Source organism: Hesperophylax consimilis, chromosome 7 (genome assembly GCF_061612785.1).
Source record: "Hesperophylax consimilis isolate HC1 chromosome 7, BYU_Hcon_1.0, whole genome shotgun sequence".
NCBI lineage: Eukaryota > Metazoa > Arthropoda > Insecta > Trichoptera > Limnephilidae > Hesperophylax > Hesperophylax consimilis.
The window spans coordinates 11,805,867-11,822,279 of NC_142842.1; positions in this window are offsets into that span (position 1 = coordinate 11,805,867).

Consider the following 16,413-nt stretch of genomic DNA (forward strand, 5'->3'; position numbering starts at 1 on the left):
AGGAGATGCCTTCCCTTTGATGGAGCAAAATCACTCATAAATTCGTTCGTTGTCTCACGTATGGACTATTGTAATAGTGCATATGCTGGCCTACCTAAAAAACAATTCAACAGAATCCAGTCCGTTTTCAATGCTGCGGCGAGAATGATTTTTGGTGAATCTAAGCATTGTCGTATAACCCCGCTTCTAAGGGATCGTCTTCATTGGCTTCGATGCCCTGAAAGAATAGAGTTCAAGATCTGCTTAATGACCTTCAAAGCATTGCAGGGAATGGCGCCAGCCTATATATCGGAATTATGTGTCCGACAAAACCTAAGCGATAGACAGCTTACTCTGAGGTCAGCAGATCTAGATGTTACCAATCGTTTAATCGAACTTTCTCGGTCAAATCGAGCTGTTTACTATGATCGCTCTTTTCGTGTAGCTGGCCCACTCATTTGGAATAAACTTCCCCCAGCCCTTACCAATATACAAAATTTGGCTGAATTTAAACGGGTTTTAAAAACAAAATTATTCAAAAAATCATATTTAATAATTTAAAATCATTTATATTCTCATTAATCTAAGCTTCTTTTTTAATATACTATAAAAAGCCAGGTTTTGAAGTTTTCAGGTAATTGTTTGGTTTCGGTTTCCTCCTTATTGTACTTTTATGTTTAATGCCCACCTATTATATAATATTTTAATGTTTTCCTGTTTTATATAATATTTTAATTTTAAAGTTTTTTTCGTGCACTGTCACTGTCTTTTATTGTTGTCCTCTACTAAAATAGCACTGTTATTGTTAAATTTTATTCTCTGCTTTTGTGTAAACCGTTTATTCTTTATTTCATATTATGTAATTAATTTTTTTTAAAGGAACACAATAGGAAATTTTATTTTAAGTTTATTATAGTTAAGCGCACTTGAAGTGAAACAACACAAAACTGCGCTATATAAATGTTATGTTATTATTATTATTATTATTACGAAGACGAAAAAATAGCTTAAATAGTCCATAAAATATTTTCAAAAAAAGGCGGTATCAGTGGCGTGTTAAAAAGAAAAGTTAAATAAAGATATTCCGGCAGACACGAGAAATACAAAATAGCGCCGTCAAAGTCAATTTAACTAAACAAGGGCGCAGCAGACAGACGCTTAAATCAGATGGCAATAAAGACGTAGGAATGCTTTATTAAAGCAATAATCACCACATTATGGGGGTGGGTGTCTAGCGTATAGGGGAGCCTTCATTCTACGAGCAGTCATATTAACTCCAACATTACCATGACGCACAAATTGCTATATTAGTGATCAAAATGCTGTATATTTAAGTCGATCATAATATTCAACTCGTAATAATCAACAGTTACGTAACATCGCATTGGAGACAAGATTATGAAATTAATATTAAAGATAGAAGATGGAGAATGCTAATCTTATGATTAAACTGTTTTTTCTTTTGCTTAAATATTTTTATTCTGTTTTCACAAAATATTTATATAATTTATTCACTGTTATTTCTCTTTTCTTTTTGAACAATTAAATGAGTAATAAACAAAACGGTGAATTGCATATTTCACAGTTACGTAACATCGCATTGGAGACGAGATAATGAAATTAAAATTAAAGATTTGAAATTAATACACTACAGTAATATAATAGGTGTAATGTTAGGCTTATATTTTGGCTGATTGTGAAGGTAGTTATTGTAATTTGAAATCCAATGGTAGTAAACAGTGTTTAGCATCATGAAGAATATAGACGATTATCGAAATCATGATTTTAAATCCTCAATCGAATAAATCAAAGAGCAAAAATTTATTTCCGGCAGTAGCATCGATTGATGAGCTTTGGCGTCATGCAACTCATGCGTCATCATTGAAGTTTACAACAGTGGCTTTGAAATATCCAATTCACCGTTTGGTTTCTTACTCATTTAATTGCTCAAAAAGAAAAGAGAAATAACAGTGAATAAATTATATAAATATTTTGTGCAAAACAGAATTGAACAAAGAATTTAAATTAATAATAATCGTTAAATTCACAAAGGTATCCTAACCAATTTAAATGAACATGTATACTATAAGATACAACACAATAAATTATACACAAATTCAGTAAATACTGAAAGTGGTAAAATAAACATGTTGGCTATGAGGGTGTACACATATACAATCTTCTTCTCGATAGTCTGAAAACAGAATAAAAATATTTAAGAAAAAGAAAAAACATTTTAATCATAAGATTAGCAGTCTCCATTTTCTATCTTCGTGTCTCCTGTACTTCATTTTACTTAACTTAACTTCACTTTATTTTTGTAATATTTAAATTTTTGTAATACCTGCATCAAGTATAAAGCGCCCCTGAGGTGATATCTCACAAAAGCGGCGCTATAAAAAATGTCAATAACTGAGCAAAATCAATATGTATTTCTAACTCGAACGATTTTTGTCATATTATGGCGAGTTTGCAAAACGTCTTGAGCGATCGTTTGCCATAATATGCCAAATTTATATAAAACCTAAGAATATGGGATAAACGGTGAAATCTAGGTGGATTCATTGGCTTTAAGCCGAATTAAGCAGTTAACATGTTTCCATATCAATATTTTGAGGAATGATATTAATTAAATCTAATGGCCAAATCGACTCCCCACCCATCGAGCGAGTGGATGTAAGAATATTATGTTATTTAGGTAGTAAACAATAAAATAAACATGTTATTAATGTTTATTAAAAAAAAATTGAAATATGTTTTTATTTTGTTATTTTTTTTTAAAAGGTAGAAAAACATTCCCGGGTTACGAATAACCTGACAGTATTTGCAAATCTTCTACTACCCCCACAGTAAGAGGAAATGTTGCTTGTGTTGTGATGGAGGACTTAGCCAGTCGAGGAATTGAACACACTACGCCTGGGTGGGGCCCAATCGCGATTAATTGTTTTTAAAAGTTTTATCCCATTAAATTACAATTGGGCAGTTTGTCAACAGGTGTACATGTTCAATAAGAATGTAAATATGTATACATATCTACATTCTAGCATCACGTTCATCAATCAAATGCATTATACATATAGTTTTTTTTAGTGATCGACGAACCGGTGGATGAAATCTGTTGACATAAATTGATAATGGTTTGACTAGTCTGTTGTTAGTAATAATATATATTATAAATCATTCTAAATGTAGTCAGAATGCGCCCTAGAGGTGATTTTGCACAAAAACGGCGCTATACAAATCATCCAAATATTATTATTATATTATAAATTATAAATATCCATAATATTGTTACTTATTATAAAATATTCAGATTATTATTATTGGCAAACAATATGATCTAAAATAACACTAAATATAAATGCTAATGAATAACAACTATTGATTGATAGTGATGGACTAGTTTACATATATTACTTAATAAATAAAATAACAAGAGCCTAGCCGAAAAATATTTTTTTCTTAGTATCACTCGAGATTATTTATTTCCATTTATTCAATTAATTGCAATAAATTATTCGTAAATATATATACATAAGACAAGAGACAAGTTTTAACAGCATTGACGATCGTTTGACTGATGGGCTGGGAAGAAAATGCGATGAATTTCAATATATGGCAATTAAGGCTTTCGAAATTAAATTTTAATTTGAGCGGGACGCATCTCAGTACGGATCTCGCATACAAATTGCAGATTAAGTTAACGTGCTCAATATAAGATAGGTGCGGTAGGCCGGGACGTGCAGAAATATAGCAGAACGCAGATCTACAGAATCCCAAATACCCATAGACATATGAATATTAGTAGACCTGCCCTAAGTGATTAAAAGCGTATTATCCCCACTCCCCATACCGGTTCCATTGGAGCCGGCTGTGCTCGCGTATGGCCTCAAGTGAAATTCGAAAACGTGACGTCATCATTCTTGTGCGAACTATGGTCGAGGCATCATCGGTTCATTTTACGAAATAACACGGCAAAATGTTGACTTGTACTATGAAAACATGTAAAAATAGATGTGAAAAAGAGAATAAACCCAATTATCGTATTACATTCCATATATAAGCATTATTTTACTTTATTTTAAGCATATTCACATCGTATAAAATGGATCAGTTGTAGAAACATGTCTGGACGCGAAACACAAAGCTGGTTGGTTGCTGGGAAGTAAATTATGAACATTTATAAAAGTGTCTTAACTAAATACTTAAACGAAATATTCGACTCTGAAAATAGAACCGAATTTTTTTGCCGAATTTGGACTTCGCAAATTTGTTCATAACGTGGCGAGTAATTTGCGCTCCCATGTAAAAATGTCTATTCATTCAAAAGCAGATTTTACTTTTAAGAAGTAAATGGTGATATTATAATGCGAGATGCCTATTTACTGTCAGATTGATTTATTGACGAATCACAGTCAGCTTCACCCCCTTCGTTCTTCAACAGTTGATTTTACCCCTCGCCATTATCTTCTCGTCTATTAATTCCTATGTCTGTGCAAATACCAGACCAAGGGTTCGGTTTGCCGCATCGCCGCATAGCAACGAACACAGAACCGAACCTTTTACCGAAATTAAATCGGATAAGTTTGTAATAACTAAATGGTGTTCAATATATTGTATCGGATTTCATATATATGTTATTAATATCATACGTTCGTTTGGGTTTGTATCTACAAGCTACATTATTTATTTTATTTAAGATATATTAATGACAATAACATAGAATTTTGCAGCGCAGTTTTGTGTTATTTCACTTCAAGTGCGCTTTACTATAAAAAACTAAAACATATTAATTTAGCATTACTGGTGACGTTCTTCAAATAATTCCTACAGTGCGCCCTACCCAATACAGATCAAAGTATATAACACAAAATTTACAGTTTATACAAAGCGATGACAAAACAAAGAACAACAATAACAGTGCTATAAAGCACAGGACAAAACAAGAACATTAAAACTAAAGCATAATTTCTGAGCACAACTGCCTCCTGTTATACAGGATGTATCAGCACGTACCCGACAAACTTTAACCAGCTTTTCCTTAGCACATTTAGAGTAAAAAATGTTATGGGCACTTTGCTGTCCGGTAACATTTTTTTTCAATTATAAACAAAAAATGATAAAAATATCCACACTCCGTCACTGTCATTGGCATTGTTTCTCGTGTTCAACAGCTGTTATTAGCAAGTGTGTCAAAAAGCGTGTTCGCTCTTTCATACAAACTAAATAATAATAGCTAAAAATGAGACGAATGGTGGGTGCCATGCCATTTCGTCGTGATCGTAAAAACGCGCTAATGTAGGTACGTACGTATATTATTCAACGAAACTCGAACAAAATATTGCCAGACGGGTTTTCAAACTTTGACAAACGATAAAACCGTGGTGACATGTGGTGAAAATATGAATAGTAAATTTTTTATTCAAAAAAAATGTACCGGACAGCAAGGTGCCCATAACATTTTTACTCCAAATGTGCTAAGGAATAGCTGGTTAAAGTTTGTCGGGTACGTGCCGATACACCCTGTATAACAGGAGGCAGTTGTGCTCAGAAATGAGAATATTCTGAGTAGACATTTAAATGTTCACCATTTAAAGCCTTATTAGACTTTAATGATATTAATAATGAATTTAATAATCAAATTGTTTAAAATATATTCATTTTATAACAACGAACAGTTCATCCAATTCATTTCACAAAATTTATAATTAATAACATTACATTTATTACATCAGTTGATAAGCAGCATTGTATTAAAAATATATTTATTATAATATTAAAGTCACGGAAGTTTAACTGAAAAAGTAGAGCGTCAGGATTTATTTTATATTTTAACCATTTTTATGCATCAAGTGTAGCTGATAATGTTGATATTAGGGACTTTTAAAATAAAATAAAATAGCAAAAATGATAACTAGTAATTCATTAAAATAATTGTGATGAACACTTAATAAAAATATCAAAATTTACGCATGACTAATAATAAAATTCATATAAGTATACTGAATGCTGTAGAAATGAGATCCCGAGGCATATATGTGGTAAAACCACGTATGATCGTGTGAGAAATGTGGAGATCCGCAAAGAGTACATGAATGATGTAAGCGTAATAAATAAGCGAATAAAAGAAGAAAGGAGTGTAAGACGCGAATGTGAATGGCAGAAGAAGTCGGGGACACCCGAGGAAGACATGGCACGATCAAGTGAACCATATGCTTGAATCGAACCACGTCAGGAGTCTGAATAACAAAAGACTATGTATGCATGTGAATGAAGCAAGGAGTGCTTGCCAAGACCGAGTTGTTTGGCGATCCGTCTCCTCTACCTACCCCTGTGGGGAAACGGCGTGATGGTAGTTATTTAGTTAAGTCGGCCGTATGGCCTAGCAAAATATGTAGTATGAGAATCAGTAAAAATAATATAAATTTCGCATGATTGGTAATTCCTACTTACTATTTGCTTATTTTAAATTATTGTCATTCACTTCTACCTTATACAGACGAGCTACTTGAAATGCCTTAGCTGCCTTAGCAAGTAGAAAGTAGATGGTGGTAGAATATTACTTAAATCAATCAAAAAAAATTACTTAGGTACAAGTAACATAAAATAGAGAACTTTGCAAATTTACAGACGAAAAACTTTAATTCTTATTAAACTCACATACTTATAAAAGCACGCACTTTCTGCACTCCTTATAAAACATTCTTGATATTCGAAATTTGCAGAAGTATACAACTGATTTAACAAAAGTAATTAACGAAGTCCTTTTCAATTTGCTTAGTTTCAACGAGCTCAGAAGGGTCCACTCCAAGAGTCTGACTCTACTGGTAGGTACCTAGTAGTAGTAGGTACCTACCCGACAGTTAGTATATTCGCCATTGCTACGGGTAAATACAAGTACTCCTCCCTACCGAGCAGTGAAGGGTAGAAGTTCGTGTTCTGGTCTGCATTTTAGGATGAAATGACCCTTGTATTATATGCGGGTTGCAGACACACGCCGCCCTTATGCTATGGAGGGTCGGCAGGGAGATAAAATCAAAAATGACATTAAAATTAACAAACTGACTAAACGCGGAAGGCGTTTGCACAGTTAATAAATAATAATGAAATAAGTGTCCCTCGCACAGAATCTGATAAAAAGAGTTTTAAATTTATGGCGTTATATTGCCAACTTAAGAGAAACATATATGGTGCTGGTGAAACATATCCACGAAGCCAGACATGAATGACAATGAAATAAAGTGAACAAATTGTCAACACGAACATCTTAGTAATTAATCTTTAGTAGTGACTTTGTAAATCATGTTAATAAGTTCTTATCCAAATGAACTATCACTTGTTACAGATGTTATCAACCAAAATAAAATATTAATATGCATTGCTTAACAACATTTCACAAAGTTCACCACAGCTTTAACACAGGTTTAATAGATTAGTGTACAAAAAATTAAATTAATCTATGACAAGCTCCGTGACAGAGAGGTGAGATCCTTGGCTCAGAAGTATTTATTTGTACTTTGCTCTAGAGTGGCACCAACTAAAAAGTCAGCCATTCAAAATAGCCAAGTTGCTTGAAATTGCTCTAGCTATGTTTACTAGTTAGGTATATCATCGTTCCCGTTCTCCAATCCCTCCTACATTTTAATATTCCTCACAACATTCCCGAGAATTTAACAATTAATCAGGATACTCGTATCACAGTCCCACAGGCTCTGAGCAATAGGTACAATACAATTTATTGTTTCATATGGAGTGACTGAATTTGTATGCGTTATTTAAGTGCTTGTTAAGTTTCTTTGGAAACGTGAAAGCTCGTTACCATTTTTATTCGCCCCAAAACCACATATATCTTCAAATAATGCAGAAAATGATAATATCATATCGTGTCTGGAATTCCGATGAAACAATCCCGAAATGAATAACGAAAAACCAAAGCACTTAACGGATATATTTCCAAACATATTTCTCCCCAGACATTATGTCGCACGACATGTTTCGGAAATTTTTCATTTTACCGCACTAAAGGAACCACCCCTGAACAAATAAATTACAACCACCGCGTACAAATAATCGTAGCAATCATTCTAAGCCATATCGAAGCATATGAAATGAAAGGACCCTTGAGCAGGTGCCACGTTACTTGTTCATGTCCTTGGATCCTTGTGAATTTGATATAAAGTCAGGTTAGCTCTATTAGCATTCCCTCGCCATTTTTCTTCCTAGGCCTCCCAAGATAATCCCCTTCTTCAGTCTGCTGTGAATGCGCTCCGCAATATGAATTATTGGACCCCAACATACACTATATTATATACCTACATACACATCTATTATTATATGCAATTCACCGGGCGTAGATTTTTGTGTTTAGTTTTTAAAGCGTGATGAATTGAATTAAATTCTTTGTATTACAGATGCAGACTTGTACGTGTACTCCGAAATAGATTTAAACTACTAGAGATAGTTATAGGCCTCAGTCGTAAGTCGCTAGATATAAGTCTTATATGTAAGTCACTAGTTTTAAGTCAGTAGTTTTAGTATTTATTATTTAATAAATATGGTGAATTCATCACATCTTTAAAAAGTTATATAAAGTCATAGAAAGTGATGAAACAAAAATTTTATTAACTGGTTTAAGTAGGTTAGGTTAGAAACTTTATATCACTTTTTAAAAGTGTGTTGAATTGTCACTGTGTTGAGTTATCATGGAACCAATAAATATATTTGTACAGCGCCCTTGAGGTGATTTTTCACGAAAACGGTGCTATATAAATTAGCCAAATATTATTATTATTGAGTGTTATATATATAAACCTTCCGGGAGAAATTCTCTAAATGATAGTGAAAACCCTATCAAGATCCGTGGTGTAGTTGAGAAGAGCTAAGCGGATAAACAGACAGATGCAGATAGCGACTTTATTTTATACTATTTACAGATGTACTGTTAATTATTTATTGCCCGAATTATCGCAAAATGTTCATGATCATCATGAAGTAAAAATATTAAAGCTGAAAAATTACGAGTGGTTGTTGAAAAAAATTGATTAATAAAAAACTACTAATTTTTATTTCTAGAAGGTTTAATTCAATCAATGGGTGAAAATTTATTTTATTAAAAACTGGCCTGTTGGATTCCATCTGAACGTGGTATGACGGTTTACGCAGACGAGAAACATTAGTTGCGGAAACAGTTGCGTTGCAACAGTTGCGGGCATAAAAATCCATTACGGTGTATGAAGGAACACGAGAGCCTTTTTACTTGGGAGACTTTTTTGAATTTTGTAATAGTTTCCTACAACTGTCACCGCAACTAAAGTCTTTCGTCTACGGGCGGTCTAAAATGAAACATTTGGAAATCATATAAATATGCAAAAGATTAATAAAAGCAAGCCATTACATAATAACTTTGATATTATTTCATACTACGTCATTGCATTAAACCTTGCTAAAAGTCCAATGGGGTGTATTTGTGCACGAAACCCCTCTCGGCTTATTCCATGTTATGCCCAATACACTGAGGTAGCTCGAACCGAAGTAACGGCCGTGATGCTATTATTAAGCGGAGATTTAAACGCAATCCATTTTTCTTCATTACTCGACAAAGTTGTTTCTCATCTATTAATCTTCTGGTACCTTCATACTATTTATAAGAAGGTGATCGAGATCAATACAATCTTCACTCTCAGAATTACACTCGCAGCAGTCGTGCAAGGTTCTAATTATTGATGCGGTGCAGCGTCTTGCGCTACTTCGTCTTCCATCCATTTTCATCAATTAATCGGAATCTCCACATTAGTCACCATATCTATCTAAGGTAAAGAATGCAGCTGTAGATTCACAATTAAGTGCATTTCCATTACATAATTTCACGTGAAAAATCACGTGATATTATAACTATAAGATTTGTGAAGCTGAAAGTATTTGTAAAAATCACGTGATATTATAATTTTAAGATTTGTGAAGCTGAAAGCATTTATAAAAATCACTTGATATTATAATTGTAAGATTTTTGAAGCTGAAAGTATTTGTAAAAATCACGTGATATTTTAATTGCAAGATTTGTGAAGCTGAAAGCATTTATAAAAATCACCCTATATTATAATTGTAAGATTTTTGAAGCTGAAAGTATTTGTAAAAATCACGTGATATTATAATCGTAAGATTTGTGAAGCTGAAAGCATTTATAAAAATCACTTGATATTATAATTGTAAGATTTTAGAAGCTGAAAGTATTTATAAAAATCACGCGATATTATAATTGTAGGATTTGTGAAAATAAAAGTATTTAAAAATATATATTTGCATTAAAAATATACATGACTTTAAAAAAGAGAAATTTAGTTGATAAACTTGAAAAATTAAGACGCCTATCCACATAATAAAAACACGGGACACGTTATATTCGTAATAATCGAACAAAAAATGTAGCGCCGCTTATGAAAAGGATAGCCATTCAAAGAATATGCATTTGAGCCTGCCGTTAAAGTATGTCCACTAGACTTAGTTCACTGAAACCACGCGCATGGTCTTACTAACTTTGTCGAAAATTGTCCGAAATTGCATCAAAGCTTAGCTGCAAAAGTAATTTTATATTAGAAGCTTTTACATTTTTCAGTCGCTAAGTAGATTCACAAGTCACACAACTAATGAATGCTTTTGGCTTGCTGAAATGTATTAAAGTTTAAGGATTTATTAACAATCTGCATTATACATACTTATAACTACAGCGTTTTATCATTAAATAATTTTATCTTAATCACAAATATGAAAAGTAGTTAAAACAGATATTATTAAAGAAAAGCCGACAAGCTCCCTCGAAGTTTTCATTTCGTACCACTCGAAGAGCTTGAGAAAAGGCGCAGGCATACTAAACACTAATTTCCCACACTAAAAACTGAGCGATACGGGCCGTCCGATAAATAACCCTAAAACGTTACATTCCGGAGCTTTTTATTCCCCGTCTGGGCGCCGCCGTGGAGATTACACATACTCGTGCATATTTAAAAATAAATCAAACAACGGCGGCGAAAATAACCCCGACCGGAATCCGGAAATGTCCGGGAATAGAGCCGGGCGTCGCGACGCCCGCCGCTACGCCCGTTGCCGCAATGCAGCGAGGAGCAATCAGAATCAACCAACAGGTGCCGGCCGCGCCCCGATCGCGACGCATTGTGACGGACACTAGACGCTACACGGTGTTCTGTGGAAATTTAATTCTGCTACCAGCCCAATAATAAAATAATAATAATTGTTATTACGCAATCACGTGAAAAATCCAAACGAAATAATTTTATAGACATAAAAGTTAATCCCTACTGGATGGCATACAATTTTTATAATCAGTTCTGGTATGACCTGTAATAAATAATAAGTTTTATGAAATATCACCCGAAATACGCTATAAACACCCAGAAAAAAACTAATAACCTACATCTCATCCATAATAATCTTCATATTACAAATCAACAAAAAGCCATAATAAAAACCAGATCATCAACAAATAAAACACTGAACATTCCGATAACACACAAGACACAGGGACAAAGACACTTTCAATAATACGCAACCAAACTTTTTAACAGTATGCCCATTACTTTGAAACAATTAATGACTACAAATACATCTACAAACTTTCTCAAAAAACATATCGTACCCTGGATAAAAAATCAAGATATTCACTTTATTCAAAAGATTATAATTCCAAACCAAACATAACCAAAATATAATAAGTAAAATTAAATATTATACACGTTCAAGAATTATCCAAAAATACAATAAGTCTGTGAAAAAAAAAGATTAACTTTCTACTACAACACATAAATACCTGTCACACTTAATCACAAACACGTTAACACCTCAGCACAGGTTCTCCTAGTGAGGTGTTCACGTGACATACAATATCACCCACACACAGTTTTACCTATATCAACCTTTATTATTATTATATGTTCTTTATTTTTTATACCTTTTTTCTGTACTTTTTTCTCTGTACTACAATATAAACCACTGTAATCATTTGTAAAATGTGTATTCAAGAATAGACATAAATAAATAAATAAATAATTACATTCAAAATACTTTATTATCCATACCTACTATTATCAACAAGTTTAATTGAAACATACAATAAGTATTTTTTTATGAAATAACTATTTAATCAATGACTTTTGAAGGTTAACCAATGACCAAAGAAAATACCCTAAATACCCATCACCATCAATGTAATATATAACTAACTAACTAACTAACTAACTAACCACACGCCGTTTCCCCGCAGGGGTAGGCAGAGAGGGCGGACCGTCAAACAACTCGGTCTTGGCACACACTCCGTGCCTCATTCACAATAATACATCGTTTCATACATGTTCTTCTATTATTCTGACTCTTGACATGGCCCGAATCAAGTATCCGATTCATTTGGTGGTGCCCGACTTCTGCTTCCATTCACATTTGCGTCGTATATTCTCCTTACACTCCTTTCTTCGCTCATTCGCTCTACATGCCCAACCCATCTAAGCGTCCCTTTCTTGATCTTACTCATTACGCTTACATCAGCCTTGCACTCTTTGCGGATCTCCAAATTCTCACACGGTCATACATGGTTTTACCACACGTACGCCTCAGGGATCTCATTGCTACAGCATTCAGTCTACTTTCATTTTTTCTCTGCCAGTTCCATGCCTCACTTCCGTACATTAGGGTAGGTACCAGCACTCCATTGTGGACTGAATGGAAGAACTGGAATGGAAGAACTGGAATGTAATAAACATTGTGGAAAAACTGGAATGTAATATATCATTAAAGAAAAATATAATACTAATAAATCTGAATGAAACATGTTATAATATGCTCAAAATGGTTCCATGATAAATCAACACATCGACAATTCAACACACCTTTAAAAAGTGAAATAAAGTCATTAAAAAAAAAGAAAAATAAAAATTACATCTAACCTAACCTAACCTACTTAACCCAGTTAATAAAGTTTTTGTTTCATCACTTTCCATGACTTTATATTACTTTTTAAAGATGTGATGAATTATCATTTTGATGATTTATCCGGTCACCGCTCAAAATACCATGTCTTTAGGTACTTGTCTCTAACGGTGTAAACTTGTCTATGATACGAAATAAAACCCCTTCCATTTTGTCAGCCTAGCCAAGCACGTTGTTTCAATCAGAACCTAATTAATCTGATATTATTAACAAAACAGAACAAGATACAGATAAATAAAAAGGTAACGATATATACTTGGAATCGAACCCTGGATCTCTGACTTACTAATTTAATTAATTCAATAAAATTTATAACTTTGCGATCATTCAAAAAGATAGCTGCCAAAAATTAGTTGCGAGATAATATTGTTAGTTCTGAATTTGATATATGAAATTTACTTGAAATATGAGATTTACAAAAATGACGTATAATAATGAGGTCCCAATGGTCGAGTGGTTTGAGGCGTTGTCCCGGTAGAAAGAGATCCTGGGTTCGATTCCCAGTTGAGACCGTTACCTTATTATTTTTCGGCTTCATATTTCGTTTATATTTATTAGTATTTTCATAATTTCGGATGTCGCTATTTTTTAAATAACTCAATAGACGATGAAAAATTAACTGCGTAGAAATTATAAAACATAACAGAGACAGCAGATTAAATTTACATACTGGCACAAAAATAAACTTTTTACGATTGAAAGTAGGTACCAGGTTAGCTATGAAACTAGGTCTCCAACTAAATTAATTATTTATGGAAATGACTTTCTGAAGAGATGTGAGTTTATTTGATGATTATGCGGAAGTCTATTTCAAGCATCATGGGGCTGACAGATAATATACGCACAGTAGCCTGGCCTATTTCAGTATATCGCTCGCATATTCCCATTGGGATTGTATGGCGAGCTACATGATGAAATAGTCCAAGTCACGAGAATATAGCGCGCTTATAGCGTGGTCTGTCACAGGCTTTAATCCGAAATCGCAATCTTCGAATTTAGTATACCGAGTCAACTTTGGTTCCCTCAAACTTACGACATCTGATGACGACCCTGATCTACGAGTTGATCGTATCGTTACATATTTTACACTTAGTCAATAAACCCGTCAGAAGACTGTAGTAAGCCAACCAATTGATCGGTTTGCCGAAAAACTGGTCATATAAATCGATGAATTTATTCTTAAAATAACCATACTCACCAAATAAACTATCCAAGCTCTAGAAGTTGGGGTATCCATACCAAATTGGAGTTAAAAGTACAAACATAAAAAGTGATTAAATTTTGTATTTTCAAACATACATCACATCATGTTTCGCGATAAAAATCATGCTTAACTAAAAAATATTAGAATACATAACGGGTCAGTAGCGTTGGCATCACGTCCCAGGCGTCGTGGGTTCAATTCCTCAGTTGGGTAGGTCCTCCATCACGACACATTTTCCGCTTACTGTGGCAGTAGTAGATTTGCAAATTATTGTCGGGTTATTCTTTGCTACGAAATGTTTGTTTAAAAAAAATCTTTACAAAAATAATTGTTATATCCGCGATAACCTTTCGTAACACCAGTACCTTATTACCTTTGTCACATTACTATTTTGTTGTGTTGAATTTTCAATATTTCAGCATGTACGCTAGAGAGAGGAGCTCTAAAACTTTAAAAAAATGTTGGTGTATCATATTCTTGATTTAGGAAGATTTGTTTTATTAATTATCAACAGTTGTTATTATCAGATAGAGACGAGCTACACTCAGAAACTTGTGTCAGAATCGAACGGGAGATTTTACAATCGAGCACATATTTATGATTTCTTTTGGAATCGAACACGAAACTACCGGCACAGAGTCAATATTATTACCCCTATGACATGGCGGTTGTCATTCATTACCAGTACCTAATAAAAGTCGTGTAAAACTCACAATACTATTATGAAATAATTGTTGAAACGACGTAAGTAAAAGGTTAACAATAAACAAGGAAAATAAATATAGATATTATCTAACATTTATTTAGTAATCAACAACATGTTAAATACGTAGATAATAGCGGGATAATAACAGTGAAACTCCTGCCATAATATTAATCAGAACAAAAATATTTGTTTAAGTGTTTTTTTTACCAAATTCTCGTAGTGAGGGTCCTAACCCTTCGCCATTAGCGATGTAGGTACATCATCAAAAATATTCAGAATTCGTATAATTTTAATTTCGTTGATAGAAACCAAGGCAAAATATTGTATTGATCATGTTAACCCCTTGTAGGGCACAATTTGTGTCAGCGCTTTATTAGCAGCAGACACATACCTGGACGGGTGACGAACCTCGTGCTGGCACTGTTGGTGGACGCGGTGGACTCTCTCGCTGCAGCAGCTAGTCCAGTTTCTTCACCTACTAGGATTCTTGCTGCAGAGTCTCACCTATTCCTGTTCTTCATTTTACTTAACTTAACTTCACTTTATTTTTGTAATATTTATATTTTTTGTAATACCTGCATCAACTGTAAAGCGCCCCAGCGCACAAAAGCGGCGCTATACAAATTGTCCAATATTATTATTATAATTATAAATTTCATAGACAAATAAGGGAAGCATGCTAACTAGAGATCTACAAGGGTTGAAATAGCGAAATGTTAACGAACTTTTGTAAACAAGCTGTATTATGTTATACCTTGAATGCGTTCTTGTATATTTAAAAAAAAAATTAAGTAAATTTGTTATGTTCTTTATAATCGGGCACGCTTTTAAAATATGAATGTCATGACATGTGGGTAATTTGGATTGTTTACGCACCACTGTGGGAGTAAAAAAGGTACCCCTGAAAAGATGTACAATATATCGACTGACGTAATACGAGCATGTGTCTAGTTTGAGGGTAGTAAAACTAAACAGTTGGATTAAGTTGCAAAAATAAATAGTTATTAGTAATAAATAAATAGACATTATTAAAAGTATTTTGAAGCGAATTGCCGTATTATTACAGCCAACTTCTGACCATGTTTTTGTAACGTTTTCATTGGTTTTTACACCAACATTGCTTGTCGGCTGCTTCGTCATCTAATAGCGTAAAGCGCTGCGGCCATCGACCAAATGGCTGCGGCAATTCGCGTGGCGTATCAAGTATTCGCCAATCACCAGGTGGCTCCGGCCCTGGAGAACCCAGACACAAATTAGGCACACGGGTTAGTCAAAGTTTACGTATGTATGCGATTAAGGAATAGACAAACTGCGACGACACATGAATGTGAATGAAACAGGGAGCGTGCCAAGTTATGCGGCGGTTCATCCTCTCTATTATTATCTCTCCGAATAAAACGGAGTGACGGTTAGTTGGTTATAGTTAAAACTCAGAAGTTTTGACAGCTTTTGGAGCAAGATGGCGAGAACGTTCTAAGTTTTCAAACTTGCAAGTAAATATAAAAATGTGTACATACATACACATTTTTGC